The following is a 17,600-nucleotide window of genomic DNA, read 5'->3' on the forward strand; positions in this document are numbered from 1 at the left end:
TCTGGCTAACAGTAACTTTGTTGTTTGGCCCATAGTGAAATGGGTGGATGTCCCCTCATACATATCCTGCCAACAATAAACAGGGCCGAGGTTTTCACTTTTTATTATTTGTGGTTTTAGAGTTATTTAGCTTTTTTTATTCAGCAGCTCTCCAGTTTGCAGTTTCCACAATCTGGTTGCTAGGGTCCAAATTACCCTAGCAACCACACATTGATTTGGGAGAGGAACTCCCCAACTCAGGAACTTGAATAGGAGAGGCCTGGATAGAAAGAGGAGTAATAAAAAGTAGCAATAACAATACATTTGTAGCCTTACTGAGCATTTGTTTTTAGATGGGGTCAGTGACCCCCCATTTGAAATCTGTAAAGCATCAGATGAAGAAGGCATTCTATAACATACTAAACGTTAACTTGAAGGTGAACCACCACTTTAATATGAAGGCCCCACCTTACAGTAGAGTACCCGCACCCACACCCACATTTTTACCTACCTGACCCGCAACTGCCTGATCTGCAAACTGATCCGCGACTCGCTGACCACCATAAAGCAGGAAGTGCCGTTGCTGGAAACCAGAAGTGACGTCATCAGAAGTGGGCTAGGCAGGAAAAATAAACATTTTTAAAGGAGTAAAACTTTTCAAGATCCACAACTTGACCTGCAAACCCTCAGACCCCTAACCTGCATCTGAAAGTCCTTCCTACAACCTACAGGTTCGCTGCTTTTTGGGGGGTACCCAACACCCTGCAGGGCTCTACCCTGGGGTACTCAGACTCTTAGGACTGCCCTGCCTGGGAGCACAGGGAAAATGGCACCAATCAGCTCTCCAACACTTGGATGCTCCATTGGGGTAAAAGGCGGATAAATTATACTCCCTCGTACCCAGTGTGTTAAGGTGACCATAGACGCACAGATAATATCGTACGAAACGAATTTTCGTCCGATAATCGCTGCGTGTATGGTGGAAAAAGAGCCGACCGATATCGGCAGAAGACTTGGATATCAGTCGGCTCGTCGATCGGGCTGGATAGAAAATTTTGATCGAGTGCCTTTGAAGGGACCCAAACATCGCCCATTGTTAGTGCTGAATCGTCAGATACAGGTAGAATTCTATTGTTTCTTCCCGTATATCTACCTGTATATCTGACGATTCAGCTCTACACGTGTGTGTTGAAACGAACGATCTTTCCTGGAAAGATCTTTTCCAAGAAAGATCGTAATTGTTACGTCTATGGCCACCTTTACAGTTGACAAACAAAGCCATTTATTGTGGAGGAGAAAACGTGTCTTTGCTGATAGAAGTGAATTCTCGTCAGTCTGCTCTATGGACTCCCATTCAATAATCACACGCAATAACATGGAAATAATTATTCTGCCGAGAGATTCTAACAAGTTTTTAGTCTTCTATCCGTGCAAACGTTGCTCAGAGACGCGTTGTGGTTTCCGATGGTGTGTGTGTGGCAAGGTTGTGTTGGGTTCTTATCTGAGGTTCCCAGACTGTAAAGCTTGACACCCTTGGGGGCAGTGACAGATGAAAGCCTGAAGGGTAGCTAGGGTGAGATTTGGGGAGAAAGCATATTTGTTCTCCTAAGAACCCCTGAATGCCAAGTTTGAAGGGCAGTTAAGATAAGATGTTGGGTGTCTTTTTTCGTAAATATCACTGAAAGATCATCTTGAAGGCCAAGTAGGTTAAGCCTTTTGGTGGATGTCTATTTTTCTGTCCTACATACCCTGAAAGACAATCATGAAAGCCAGTTAGGATTTGGGTTAAGTGCCTGGTTTCCTAGATATCCATAAAAGCCCATAGGGAAGGTCAAGTAAGTTAAGACTTCTGGTGGATGTCTATTTATGTCCTACATAACCCTGAAATACCATCGTAAAGGACAATTAGGGTAGGACCTTTGGAAAATGTCTAATTTATTTCCTGAAAAACAATCATGAAAGCCAGTTAGGGTAAGACTTGGGTTAAGTGTCTGTTTTCCTAGATATCCCTGAAAAATCATATAGAAGGCCAAGTAGGTGGATGTCTATGTTCTGTCCTACATACCCCTGAAATACAATTGTTGAAGGATAAGTAAACCTTAAAAATAAGTGAATTGACGAGAGGGCTATTCTAAGCACCTTTGCAATTTACATTCATTATCTATTTTGTTTTTATTGCAAGATATTAAGGGATACATGTACTGTTAATATGAATGAATTGTGTTACAACAGTGCCACCTGCTGGTCATTTTCCCACCAGTCTGACCAGCAAGTAGTCAAGGAAGTTGTCAGGAGAAAGAAAGAGGCTGCTCTGATGTTCTTTTGCTTAGGAAAGATTTGGAAAGGTTTCTAATTGTATTCCTTTTCTTTCTTATCATTAGATTTGCTTTCATTTTGAAGAGACTGTTTTTTGGAGGAGTTACCCTTTAAAAAGTTAAAAAGGGAAACCACAAGTTATAGCAGAGCATAAAACAGACGTTAACTAGTCTTACACGGAATCCTTTATCTTTGTCTGCTTTGATGTCGGCCTCAAAGTACTTTAAAGTGTTGGTGAATCCCCTGAACGTGAGATATTCTTTGACTAGATCATCCGTGAGCTCCACTGCCGACGTCATCACAGGTTTTTCTGATTTCAGGACCTTCTGGTAGAGAAAAAGAAGGAAAAAAAAATGACATCTGTCATCTTATAATTAAACTACTGTTAAATGGCAGCGTCATTATTTCCTAATCAAACGATTCTTAAGGCATTAAAGTGGAAGTCTCACATTCTCTTACTCATTCAAATATAAAGCTTAAAGGACAAGGAAGATTTAAATCACTGGTCCAGTAAGTCGACTTGGTCTGGAAAGATTTATAACAGATATTTAGAAACATTGGGGTAACAGTCACCCTGCTATAGTTCCAGGGGTACCCAGGGTACAAATAATCACTCACCCCAAATCTCCTCCTAACTGACCTTCAGACTGGGCCCCCTTAGCTCATAACAAGGTTACAGATATATAGAAACATTGGGGTAACAGTCACCCTGCTATAGTTCCAGGGGTACCCAGGGTACAAATAAACACTCACCCCAAATCTCCCCCTAACTGACCTTCAGACTGGGCTCCATAGCTCATAACAAGGTTACAGATATATAGAAAGATTGGGGTAACAGTCACCCTGCTATAGGTAATTAATGTATATGGAGAGGAGAGAAAAAATGAAAGCACTGACCCATATAACTGCACCCTCCCATCCATAAGCTCCGGGCTCATATGAAGTATTAAAATTAAAACATAACTTTTATTATGCCGTTAAAATCGGTGTCCAGTCTGCAACATTAAAAGACCAGTTAGAAGCAGGGGACTGATTGACCGGCTAATGGGAGGGTTAAGGAAGTAAAATGCTAACGCACCTGTGTAACCAGTAATAGTTTAATGGTCACAGTGGGTATTGGGAATCTTAAATACCACCAAAATGTGATACCCAGCACAGTCACTCAGAGAATGCCCATCGCAATGCCAACCCCTTCACCCACTTCGAGATCCCTCCCATATACAATTAATTATCTGACCCTGCACATCTACTGTGCTTGATGGTTGGTGCTCCCCAATACTCCATTCTTTTGCATTATTACTCTTTCCTATCTTCCTTTGGAATGTCAGGGTGTAGCGCACATCTTCTCCATCTGTTTGGGTAGATTCATGTCAGCCCCCATTGTTAATTTGCAATCTCGTTTTGAGAAGTGCTCAGCTCAATTGGCGACTGGAAATGGTTGCTATGGGAATACCAGCAGCAACAGATTAAGTTGACCAAAGCATGGTGGTCGGTTTCCACATTTAACAAATATATAGAGGACAATATTATCTCTAGGGGGTTGCGCATTAGGATCCTCCCTACCTTTGAAATTCGTGATGATAACTTTAAGAGGAGGTGGGAGGAGATACTGCATAAATGTTCTATGCAACTACTTGAAGGAATATGGCCAAACCTATGCCCAATATGCCTTCATCAATAAATCCATATTTTATATTGCTAAATGCTTGTAACTGCTATTGCAAGACAAAATGATACTTCAGGCTGAATAACTGCGCTCGCTGCAAAACATTGTCTGACACTGTCTATATAAAGCTGCAGGCTAGCTCACAAATTACTGGAATGTATGTAACCACATATGTTTCGCTGGAGTTATTTCTGTAACCGTGACATTATCTTCTTCGCCTCGCCTAATGTAACACATGTGTTATTTCTGTAACCTTGACTAATGATGTATGCTGTATGTCTTATCCTTACATGGGGCTGCATGTTTCTCCTTGTACGCGGCAGAAGGGGCATACAGGGGTATATAAGCACGCTCCGCACAGCAATAAATTGGACAAGCATTTGCATCACAACTCTTGTGTATTCTTGCGTTTGTCCCCCGGAGATCTCTGGTTCCTGATTTGGGCAGCTCCCAAGGGTGTGACGGGTCATAGGCGATACAGAACCCCAACACTACTCACTCGAACTCGTGAACACGAGCAACAGGTTGTATCTGATCTAACTATTACGATCAATGATATTGAGAAACAGTATGTGAATTCTCTCAGAATGAAGTATACATCTCACGTATGTCCAGAATTAATACAGAAATAGACCGGGTTGCACAAGAAATAATGGATAGAAAGAAACAGAAATATTTGAGAGACGCTACGGACTATACTATGGGTACGGTGTTCAAATGGGGACGTAGAGTTACCAGTAGAAATACATCCCAAAGTGATCTATCTAGATCAGAAAGATCGGATGATGATAGTGCCACCAATCCTACCCAAGCTAACACTACGGTACCTTTTTTAGGGATAGACAGCAGAAGAGGGTCAGGAGAGGGGGGAAGAGAGTTAAGAAACAGAGACAAATGGGCCTATCGGCGTCAGGATCACTGGGAACGCGATCGGAACAGAGGGAGGAAAACTCAGAGACACTAAATCTCATTAATCTCAGTGATCATATCCTCTCTGAAAGTCAAAATACAGTTCTAAAGAGGGGTCTGTCCTTCTCTCCTAGTTATGATGTAAATCCCTTCACTTCATATAAAGATTTTTTCCTTTTCTGTCGGAAACTCTTGCTCAAGAAACATTTCCACCAAGATACTACACATAATGAGCATGGTTTGGTCAATCCCTTAATGGCTATACCAGATCCAATAAACCCACACAATTTGACACACATCACATCTAACCTGACAACTGAGTAAATAACGTTTCAACAAGCCCTTTCCGATCGGAATGACTTACTGATCGAACAAACCGATCCTGTGAGATCTTTGAAAGCCAAGAGTAAATTCATTCCTCCCAGAATATAAGCTCTGCAGTAATTGATAAGAGTACATATCTGGTGGGATGTGATGTAGAATCCCTCTATTCTTCCTCAGTCAGCAAGGAAAAGCCCGGGCACACTGCAAATCTGCTTTGCCAGTCAGGACTGAACTCTGTGCTCCACTTTACCGGGCTTTGTTGGGAAAAAAAGATAGGGAAAAAAATATAAATTATGACTTTATTATAACCAGATCATATGAGAAGAAATTTGGAAAAAGGATTAGAAGACGTGATTTTTCCTAGTGGATTTAAAAAGAAGAGCTTTCAAACACATTTGCACTGGATGAGGAGAGTAAGGATTGGTCTGTAAGGTTCAAAAACAAATGGGATATTACAAGATAGATTGTAAGGCTCTGCAACAATCTATTGGAGAACAAGGTTGCATCTATTACTTCGGTAGAAGGTCCACTGTGCCCTAATGAAGTTTCCTCGAGGTCAGCAGGGAAAGCCCGGACACACTGCAATCTCTTTTGCCAGTCAGACTGACACCTCGGCAGCTCACCTTTACCGGGCTCTGTTTTGGGAAAAAGATAGGAAAAATATTAATTAAGTGACTTTATTATAACCAGATCATATGAGAAAGAAAGTTTGGAAAAGGATGTAGGAAGATTGATTTTTAAATAGAGTGGATTTTAAAAGAGAGCCTTCAAAACACATTTGCAGCTGGATGAGGAGTAAATATGGTTCTGTAGTTCAAAAGACGAATGGATATTACAAGAGAAGGATTGTAAAGAATCTGCAACTTCTATTGAGAAAACAAGGGTTGCATCTATTTACCTTCTCTAGAAGTCCACTGTGCCCTAATGAAGTTCCTCAGGTCGCAGGGAAAGCCCGGACACACTGGCAAATTCTCTTTTATGCCAGTCAGACTGACACTCTGCAGCTCACTTTACCGGCTCTGTTTGGAAAAGATAAGGAAAAATATAAAATTAGTGACCTTTACTATAACCAGATCAAATAAGAAGAAAAGTTTGGAAAAAAGGATAGAAAACGGAATTTTTCCCAGTAGGATTTTAAAAGAGAACTTCAACACATTGCACTGGACGCAGATAGGATATGGTCTGTAGGTCAAAATGAATGGATATGACAAGCATAGATTGTAAGCTCTGCAAACATCGATTGAGAAACAAAGCGGTTGGCATCTATTTACCTTCTGTAGAAGGGTTCCACTGTTGCCCCTAATGAGAGTTTTCCTCAGGTCAGAGGGAAAGCCGCACACTGCAATCTCTTTGCCAGTCAGGACTGGACACTCTGCAGCTCACTTTACCCAGGCTCTGTTGGAAAAAATAGGGAAAAATATAAATTAGCTACTTTACTATACCCCAGATCAGATAAAGAAAAGTTTGGAAAAGGATTAGAAGACGTGATTTTTTCCCAGTGGATTTAAAAGAAGAGCTTCAAACACATTGCACTGGATGAGGAGTAAGGATTTGGTCTGTAGTTCAAAAACGAATGGGATATTACAAGATAGATTGTAAGGCTCTGCAAACTTCTATTGGAGAAACAAGGGTTGCATCTATTTACCTTCTGTAGAAGGTCCACTGTGCCCTAATGAAGTTTCCTCAGGTCAGCAGGGAAAGCCCGGCACACTGCAAATCTCTTTGCCAGTCAGACCTGACACTCTGCAGCTCACTTTACCGGGCTCTGTTTGGGAAAAAGATAGGGAAAATATAATTAGTGACTTTATTATAACCAGATCATATGAGAAGAAAGTTTGGAAAAGGATTAGAAGACGTGATTTTAAATAGATGGATTTAAAAGAAGAGCTTCAAACACATTGCACTGGATGAGGAGTAAGGATATGGTCTGTAGTTTCAAAAACAAATGGGAATATTACAAGATAGGATTGTAAGGCTCTGCAAACATCTATTGGAGAAACAAGGGTTGCATCTATTTACCTTCTGTAGAAGGTCCAACTGTGGCCCTAATGAAGTTTCCTCAGGTGAGCAGGAAAAGCCCGCACACTGCAAATCTCTTTGCCAGTCAAGACTGACACTCTGCAGCTCACTTTACCGGGCTCTGTTTGGGAAAAAGATAAGGAAAAATATTAAATTAGTGACTTTACTATACCCAGATCAGATAAGAAGAAACTTTGTAAAGGATTAGAAAACGGGATTTTTCCTAGTGGATTTTAAAATAAGAGCTTCAAACACATTACACTGGATGAGGAGTAAGGATTTGGTCTGTAGTTCAAAAACAAATGGGATATTACAAGATAGATTGTAAGGCTCTGCAAACATCTATTGGAGAAACAAGGGTTGCATCTATTTACCTTCTGTAGAAGGTCCACTGTGCCCTAATGAAGTTTCCTCAGGTCAGCAGGGAAAGCCCGGCAACACTGCAAATCTCTTTGCCAGTCAGACTGACACTCTGCAGCTCACTTTACCGGGCTCTGTTTGGGAAAAAGATAGGGAAAAATATAAATTAGTGACTTTATTATAACCAGATCAAATAAGAAGAAAGTTTGGAAAAGGATTAGAAACGGGATTTTCCTAGTGGATTTTAAAAGGAAGAGCTTCAAACACATTGCACTGGATGAGGAGTAAGGAATATGGTCTGTAGTTCAAAAACGAATGGGATATTACAAGATAGATTGTAAGGCTCTGCAACATCTATTGGAGAAACAAGGGTTGCATCTATTTACCTTCTGTAGAAGGTCCACTGTGCCCTAATGAAGTTTCCTCAGGTCAGCAGGGAAAGCCCGGCACACTGCAAATCTCTTTGCCAGTCAGACTGACACTCTGCAGCTCACTTTACCGGGCTCTGTTTGGGAAAAAGATAGGGAAAAATATAAATTAGTGACTTTATTATAACCAGATCATATGAGAAGAAACTTTGTAAAAGGATTAGAAGACGGGATTTTTCCTAGTGGATTTAAAATAAGAGCTTCAAACACATTACACTGGATGAGGAGTAAGGATTTGGTCTGTAGTTCAAAAACAAATGGGATATTACAAGATAGATTGTAAGCTCTGCAAACATCTATTGGAGAAACAAGGGTTGCATCTATTTACCTTCTGTAGAAGGTCCACTGTGCCCTAATGAAGTTTCCTCAGGTCAGCAGGGAAAGCCCGGCACACTGCAAATCTCTTTGCCAGTCAGACTGACACTCTGCAGCTCACTTTACCGGGCTCTGTTGGGAAAAAGATAGGGAAAAATATAAATTAGTGACTTTATTATAACCAGATCATATGAGAAGAAAGTTTGGAAAAGGATTAGAAACGGTGATTTTAAATAGATGGATTTTAAAAGAAGAGCTTCAAACACATTGCACTGGATGAGGAGTAAGAATATGGTCTGTAGTTCAAAAACGAATGGGATATTACAAGATAGATTGTAAGGATCTGCAAACTTCTATTGGAGAAACAAGGGTTGCATCTATTTACCTTCTGTAGAAGGTCCACTGTGCCCTAATGAAGTTTCCTCAGGTCAGCAGGGAAAGCCCGGCACACTGCAAATCTCTTTGCCAGTCAGACTGACACTCTGCAGCTCACTTTACCGGGCTCTGTTTGGGAAAAAGATAGGGAAAAATATAAATTAGTGACTTTATTATAACCAGATCAAATAAGAAGAAAGTTTGGAAAAGGATTAGAAAACGGGATTTTTCCTAGTAGGATTTTAAAAGGAGAACTTCAAACACATTGCACTGGATGAGGAGTAAGGATATGGTCTGTAGTTCAAAAATGAATGGGATATGACAAGATAGATTGTAAGGCTCTGCAAACATCTATTGGAGAAACAAGGGTTGCATCTATTTACCTTCTGTAGAAGGTCCACTGTGCCCTAATGAAGTTTCCTCAGGTCAGCAGGGAAAGCCCGGCACACTGCAAATCTCTTTGCCAGTCAGACTGACACTCTGCAGCTCACTTTACCGGGCTCTGTTTGGGAAAAAGATAGGGAAAAATATAAATAAGTGACTTTATTATAACCAGATCATATGAGAAGAAAGTTTGGAAAAGGATTAGAAGACGTGATTTTTCCTAGTGGATTTTAAATAGAGAGCTTCAAACACATTGCACTGGATGAGGAGTAAGGATATGGTCTGTAGTTCAAAAACGAATGGGATATTACAAGATAGATTGTAAGGATCTGCAAACATCTATTGGAGAAACAAGGGTTGCATCTATTTACCTTCTGTAGAAGGTCCACTGTGCCCTAATGAAGTTTCCTCAGGTCAGCAGGGAAAGCCCGGCACACTGCAAATCTCTTTGCCAGTCAGACTGACACTCTGCAGCTCACTTTACCGGGCTCTGTTTGGGAAAAAGATAGGGAAAAATATAAATTAGTGACTTTACTATAACCAGATCAAATAAGAAGAAAGTTTGGAAAAGGATTAGAAAACTGGATTTTTCCTAGTAGGATTTAAAAGAAGAGCTTCAAACACATTGCACTGGATGAGGAGTAAGAATATGGTCTGTAGTTCAAAAGCGAATGGGATATTACAAGATAGATTGTAAGGCTCTGCAAACATCTATTGGAGAAACAAGGGTTGCATCTATTTACCTTCTGTAGAAGGTCCACTGTGCCCTAATGAAGTTTCCTCAGGTCAGCAGGGAAAGCCCGGCACACTGCAAATCTCTTTGCCAGTCAGACTGACACTCTGCAGCTCACTTTACCGGGCTCTGTTTGGAAAAAAGATAGTGAAAAATATAAATTAGTGACTTTATTATAACCAGATCAAATAAGAAGAAAGTTTGGAAAAGGATTAGAAAACGGGATTTTTCCTAGTTGGATTTTAAAAGGAGAACTTCAAACACATTGCACTGGACGAGGAGTAAGGATATGGTCTGTAGTTCAAAAATGAATGGGATATGATAAGATGGATTGTAAGGCTCTGCAAACATCTATTGGAGAAACAAGGGTTGCATCTATTTACCTTCTGTAGAAGGTCCACTGTGCCCTAATGAAGTTTCCTCAGGTCAGCAGGGAAAGCCCGGCACACTGCAAATCTCTTTGCCAGTCAGACTGACACTCTGCAGCTCACTTTACCGGGCTCTGTTTGGGAAAAAGATAGGGAAAAATATAAATTAGTGACTTTATTATAACCAGATCATATGAGAAGAAAATTCGAAAAAGTTTTGTGTGTGGCTGAGCTATCCACAGAAGAGGAGAAGACATGGATTTAAGGGTATATATTAATATGTTGTAATGAACTTCTTGTATATGAGTGATATCTCTAAAGTGAGCACCAACCATTTGTTTTGTCTGGTTTGCTGCAGCCATTAATGTGGATACAGTCTTAGGTTCTTGTAGTAACATGGATGTTCTTTAAAGTGGGTGTGGTTGAAAAACAGTGAGTGGCCAACACTCACTTCCATTATTGGCTCTCCTTCACACAATCCAGATAAATTCTGGCCCTTGTTACCACAGTGTAAAGGGCCCGAAGGCACAGTAATAGTGTAGACCAAAGAGGAGACCAGACCAGGTTCGAGGTACAAAAGGGTTTATCCAAAGAATCGTCAAAATACAGGCAAAAGGTCAGACCAGGCAGAAGACAAGCAAAATCGAAGAACAGGCAGGAATCGGTACACAAGAATCAAATAGATAATAACACCCAGGAACTCAGTAGCAGGAACCTATAGTTGGGCAAGGATTGGCAGGGGAAGTATGTTTAAATAGTCTCTGAGTTGGCGCCAAATTTTGACACGCTTGCGTCAGACGCCAGCGTCCTCACGTTGACGTCTCGACGCCGGCGCCCGATTCTGACGCCGGCGTCCGTTCCGTCGCCGACGACCAATCCTGGAGTGGGAACAAGGTGAGGTCATAGACCTGTGCCCAGCAGGAGCCATGTGGTGAGGCAGGCGGTCGCCATCTTGGACGCCATCTTGAAGACCAGAAGTAGATTCCATTACACACAGAAATTGGACAGAATTGTCCTAAAGTAATGTTACAATTTCCCACTTGCTACAGTACACCTGAATTAATATTAGCCATACCACAAACATGTTTATAAACCTCAGCTGTGGTTGCGATCTGGTGGTGAAATGGGCCACGGCAAATCTGAAAACAAAATTCTACATATTTCATCAGTCATGTGAAATAAATTGTATTAAATATGCATTCGACAGCATGGGCAACATTTCTATAATACATTTATTTGAGAAAACTGGATCCTTTAGGAAAACTTGAAAGAAAAGCTCTTGACCTTGGTGTCATTGGAGGGATTAAAAAACTAGTGATCAGCTTCTGTATTGGTTTTGGGGTTCATGCAGTTATGGCTGCAGGGCATATTTTGTACCAGGGTGCAAGGCTACCATATCCTATTACTTATGGTGTATATCTTTAAAGGTGTTAAGTAGTTTATAACTTAAAGTGGGTTGTACAACATATGTAACTATCAAACTGCAAAGCTACACTAACAAAATGTAACAAACAACAATGCAAGCACAAAACTATGATACAATCACAAAAATCAAATCCAATCAGGCAAACTAATAACATAACAAAATATCCAATCAGACAATATGGTTAGCTGTCAGAATACAAAGTAAAATGATAAAATGAAGAACTAAAAAAAGAATACATTTGTTTTTGTGTATGCATGTGTGTGTGTGTATCTAAGGAAAAAAGTGTGTGAATGTGTGTATAGGTGTATGTGTATAAATATGTGCAAAAAGTGTGCAAAAATAAAAACTCTAAGCTTAGTAAAATGTTCAGTGTATGTGTGTAAATGCATGTATGTGTTTGTGTGTGTAAATGCATTTTGCATTGTCTGCCATGGAGACAATGGAGTGAAATGATGTTTGTATTAATCAGAGTATTGACCTCTTTTTCTTTTCCCTAAAGGTTACTGATGTTGATAAAGGAATATATAATTATGATCACCATAAGCTTGACCTTGATGTAGTATGGTGACTTGACAATTTTAAAGGTCTGGCCTTGGGCTTGTACAGATTCCCAAAACATAATCGCCAGCATTTCTAGCCTATTTCTTTGCTCATCTTTAGTTCTCCTTTAAGACTTCTAATTACATACCCTGAATATTTCTAAGGAGCATTAAGAATAGCTTATAGTTTCAATTAGCTCAACCTCAGGACAGGATAATAAAATGTTTTGTTATATAAAGTCTGGTTGCTAGGGTCAAAATTACCCTAGCAACTATTCACTGACTTGAATAAGTGACTGGAATACAAATAGGAGATGGCCTGAAGAGAATGATGATTAATACAAATTACCAATGTCAATAAATGTATAGCTTTAGCGTATTTGCTTTTTAGATGGGGTCAGTGAAAAGTTGCTTAGAATTTGCTATAACATAGTAAAAGTTAACTAAAAGGTGAACCACCCCTTCAAGATGCTATAGGTAAAAAACTAGAAGTCAATAAATCACAAAAGAACAATTTGAAACTAGGTGGTGTCGTTTCTGAAGAAACCACAAGAAGTTGGCTTTGAAACGCAAGAGGTGTTGGGGACAGTCACCCCGGGTGCATAGAGAGTACACAAAGTTGGTAGAATCTGGTTTAAAACTGTGAAAATTGAAGCAGATCAAATTGTACCATTAAAATCAATCCAAAAACCTGATTGGCTGTTTTTGGCTCCACCCACTTTTAAAATTTGAATCCCAGTCCCCCTGTGACCGACTGTGCCAAGTTTGATGTCCCTGCCATTAACTGTGAAAGAATGACAGCAACTTATATATTGACATTGATTAGCAATAGGTAACATTTGATTGGCTGTTTTAAGCTCCACCCAGTTTTCCGAATTTTAACCCCAGTCACCCAGTCATGGTCTGTACCAAGTTTGGGGCCTCTGGCTTTAAAACTGTGAGAATGGCAGTATTTGAAACTTTTACATTGAAGTCAATAGGTAAAATCTGATTGGCTGTTATTGGCTCCACCCACTTTTCCTAAATTTTGACCACAGTCACCCAGTGAGTAATTGTGCTGAGTTTGGGACACTTGGCATGGACGCCGTAATAATAGCAGCAATTTGGCGTTTTTCATTAAGGTCAATGGCTGAAATACGATTGGCTGTTGTTGCCCCGCCCCTTTTTTTCCCTAATTCTGACCCAGAGTCACCAAGTGACTAACACTTTAAGGTTTCGGAATCATGACATTTAACATGTAAAAATGGCAGCAATTTTATGTTTTTCTATTGAAAATCAATGAATGGCATTTGATTGGTTGTTGGTGGCTCCACCCACTTTTCCTAACTTTGAAGTGCAAACACCCAGTGACCACATTTGTGATATTTGAGGTCCATGACATCAATAACGTGCAAATAGCAGCAATTTAAATTTTACCCATTGAAATCATCAAAGAAATCTGATTGGTTGTTTTTGGCTCCACCCACTTTTCCAAATTTTGATCCCGGTCCTCCAGTGACCAACTGTGCCAAGTTTGAGGACCCTCCCATGAACAATCTAAGAGCGGCGACAGTTTTAACTTTTCCCATTGAAACAAATGGCTAATATTTGATTGGCTGTGGTAGACTCCGCCCACTTTTCCAAATTTTAACCCCAGTGACCCATGGTGCCAAGTTTTGGGTCTCTGGCTTTAACACTGTGGGAATGACAGTGTTTGACATTTTCTCATTGAAGTCAATAGGGAAAATCTGATTGGCTGTTTGCTCCGCCCACTTTTTGGAGTCCCCAAAATGTGACAGAACTCTTCAGGTTGACCCCATGACTAAGTGACCCAAGTTTGGTGAGTGTAACTTTAATGCTGTACGAGTGGCAAAAGTTTCAAATTTTACAATGAAAGTCTATGGGAAAAAATGGGGTCTTTGGGGGGCCGCCACAGGGCCACGGAGGGTGGGATTGCTTAACAGACCACAAGCAACCTATTCGGGTATGAGCCCAACAAGTGTGCAAAGTTTCATCATTGTACTCCTAAAACTCTGGGAGGAGTAGCGTTTAGAAAATTGCTAAAATTTCATTGGCTCTTGGTAGCTATTATTTTGGATATTATTATTTGGATAATAATAGAGTCTATAAGAGATGGCCTTTCCGTAATTCAAAGCTTTCTGGATAGCGGCTTTCCAGATAATGGATCCCATACCTGTACTATTCTTTCAATATCTGTTCAGCATGACACCTAATTCCTTTATGGCAGCTCATCATGACCTAGTTCACAATTGTCCATAATCATTCATACAATGTCATTGTTGCACATTAGTTATGTCACAATAGGAAAGCTGCATTTGTTTGTACTTTCTCTTAGGTGTGTTTATAGCATATTGTTTCATTGTGAGTGAGACAGGCTTTTACAAGATAGACAATTAGGTTCTACAGACACTTGGAAAAGAGATTTGATCAATGTACCTTCACTGGAGGCGGAGGGTCCATAGTGCCTGGATTTCCTTTGAATTTCAATCTTTCTTTACCTCAGAATTCAAGGTCTGACACAATGCAGATCTCTTTGTCAGTTAAACTGACGCTCTGCAGCTCACTTTGCCAGGCTCTGTTTGGGCTTCTGCAGAATCTGTATGCAACAATTCTACCAACCCCTATTGGGTCATTTCTGCCCCACCTGCCCCTCCAATACAACAAGATTGCCCTATTTTTCATTTTGTTCTTACCTCTTAGTGAAGAAAACACCTTCAGTTATTCTGAGCCAGCCCAACTGTCAAAGGGTCCCTAACATCCTAGAAGCTGACTGAAGCCAGTTCATTCCAGTCAACAGGAAGTGAGTTTGATTGACAGCTGTTCAGTCAGCTGGCAGCACTTTATGACATCATAGTCACCTACAGTCCCTAACATCCTAGAAGCTGACTGAAGCCAGTTCATTCCAGTCAACAGGAAGTGAGTTTGATTGACAGCTGTTCAGTCAGCTGGCAGCACTTTATGACATCATAGTCACCTACAGTGACTAGGACATTGTAGTCTTTATATAGGAAGCAATTTTTGTGAAATGGCATAGAGCCCAGAATGCTCAGCACCTACACTTAGATACAGTTGTAACTAGTAAGATAATTAGGTCTCTTGGAAATTGCAGCTTAAGGGCTCTTCCTCCAATTCCTGCCTGAATCACAAAATGGAGGGGGATGTGGGGGATTTCAATTGGCAAGTCAACTCCCTCCCTTACTTTGTTCCATGTAAAAATGAGAGATTCTGGAACTTAACAGTATTCATTTAGATTGGTTGGACTTTAGCAAGAGAGAAATATGAATAAAGCAGCGCCCAGATAACAGAAGCGCTTGCCATTTTGAGTAACATGTCCAACCCCAATGATCTTTTGTTTTATCTGGACAGCGTCTGGCTCTTGCAGGTACAGGGACAAAGGTTCTCCTTCCTAAAAACACAACACAAAATTGGCATTATTGGTATTAACTCATTTGCTATTCTCACTATTCGCACTGTGGTTCCTGACTACACAGACCAGCTCTGCTCCATTTCCCATAATGCTTTGCACACTGCTGTCAATCTTCTTATCCCAAGGCATTGTGGGAAGTACAACCTTGGCACAAGGAGCTCTATAACCAAGTTTTATACAGGTCATGGGCCTCGAGCACCGTCACATTTTAAAGCAGGGGGTACATTACTTTTATAAAAAACAGGGTGTGGGCATAGCAGGAATTCAGTTTTAATTTCTGTTTGTTCAGGGGGTACAGAAAGATTTAGGGTTGACAGCGAGAACGATTTGCTTAGACTGCCCGGGCACTTTGGCCTCTCACTCTGCTGATTGGTGCTTTGCTTTTATTCCCAATATCCAGAGGGTCGGACTGTGAAGCTGCAGCTGCTGATGGAAGTGATACCCCAGGAGATTCCCAGAGAGTCTGTTACCCTTGTCTCTTTAAATGACTACAATCCCTGCCATAAAGCAAGGCAGGACTGCTGCTCTTTTGCCAGACAGGAAGTAGAGACAGTCACATGATGATCCCCTCAATCCTATTTTACACAATATTTCCCATCAGTTTGCGCAGGGCTGTACTCACTTAGCATTGTATTAAAGGGGCATTCGATTACGGATCTTCAGAAGAATGGAAGGCGTGTGCTGATCCTAATTTGGCCACTGGGGGGCACAGTTTCATAGGAGTGTATACACAAGATTTCATTTAAGCTCAGTAGAAGGGCAGTAAGTTTTAACCTGTGCTTATAAGTAAAGGGCAAGTAAATCCCTTCAAAGAGTTTGATCAGAAAAAATAGCATTTAAATCCCACATGTATTTAGAACAAAAAGGTGAAAAAGAGAGAATACATTTCATAGCACTTTTAGTACAGTTCTGTTGACCCAGGGGCCCGACGAGGGCCAAACCCCCACATACAAAGGAGTGAAATGATGAAAAGATCTTGTTCCAGAAGCTTCTGTACAATCTCCATATTTACACTTTACACAAAATCATAGAAAGTGGGGGGAGCGCAAGTAGTAGGGGCGCCGCCTGGTCAGTAAAAATGCTGCTTAAAGTCAATGTTATTAAAAATGCAGAAAAAATATATATAATTATATATAATTCTAGCAAAGGTGGCACCGCTATGTTCAAGTGAAGTCCCATTTAGTTACCATCCCCTGCCTGTTACTCAACAGGATCCGTATAAATAACAGTCAAACTCCACTCTGATTGGCTGTTTCCATAGCCCTGGGAAGATACTCGTGCTGTGATTGGCTAATATTCCAGCTAGCGGTTTCCTCTAGCCTTTTAGAATATTCTGATTGGCTGCCCAGTATGCAGTTATAGGCTGGGAATTTTATTATCTAGTCCAAGCCCAGAGTTCAACGATGACCCACTGGAGGTTTAGCCCGGGGAGAGAGGGGTACGGCTTTGGCCTATAGTGAATCTTTATCGTGTTCTGCCTCCTAGTGGTGAAACCTACACCCCACAAAGCCTATGCCCAAAAAAGGAGAAGTCAGTCAGGTTTGGGCCTTGCTCCTTATAGAAAAGGGCCAATATCTGTGCCGGGAAACAACCAATTGAATGTCCACACTTTTAATTAAAGTAGGCTCTGCATGCATAATACTCTCTCAAAAGCAGAATAACACTGCAGTTCTGTGGCAGCAAATTAAGTACAATAGTGCACCTGTATAAACAACCCCATCCCAAACCATGGTACACGGATTCAACCAATCCCCCCCACCCCCGACCATACATAAGCACTATTCATCAGTTCACATTAATTAATCCCAGCCACAGCCAATCAGGAGCTGGTGTTGGGTTGTCGGGGTACTTTGGTAGTTTGTACATCCGAATATTTTATTCACGTCGCTCTGTCCTGAACAAGTACAAAAAGCTACAAAAGGTGAAGGATTCCTAGTGCACAACAGGAGCGAACACACAAATTGCATAAGTTCATTGATCTGAGGTAACAGCCTTGAAGCTTAATGTCCAGTTAAGCATTAAAATAAAATAA

This window comes from Xenopus laevis, chromosome 3L (assembly GCF_017654675.1).
Source record: "Xenopus laevis strain J_2021 chromosome 3L, Xenopus_laevis_v10.1, whole genome shotgun sequence".
Classification (NCBI taxonomy): Eukaryota; Metazoa; Chordata; class Amphibia; order Anura; family Pipidae; genus Xenopus; species Xenopus laevis.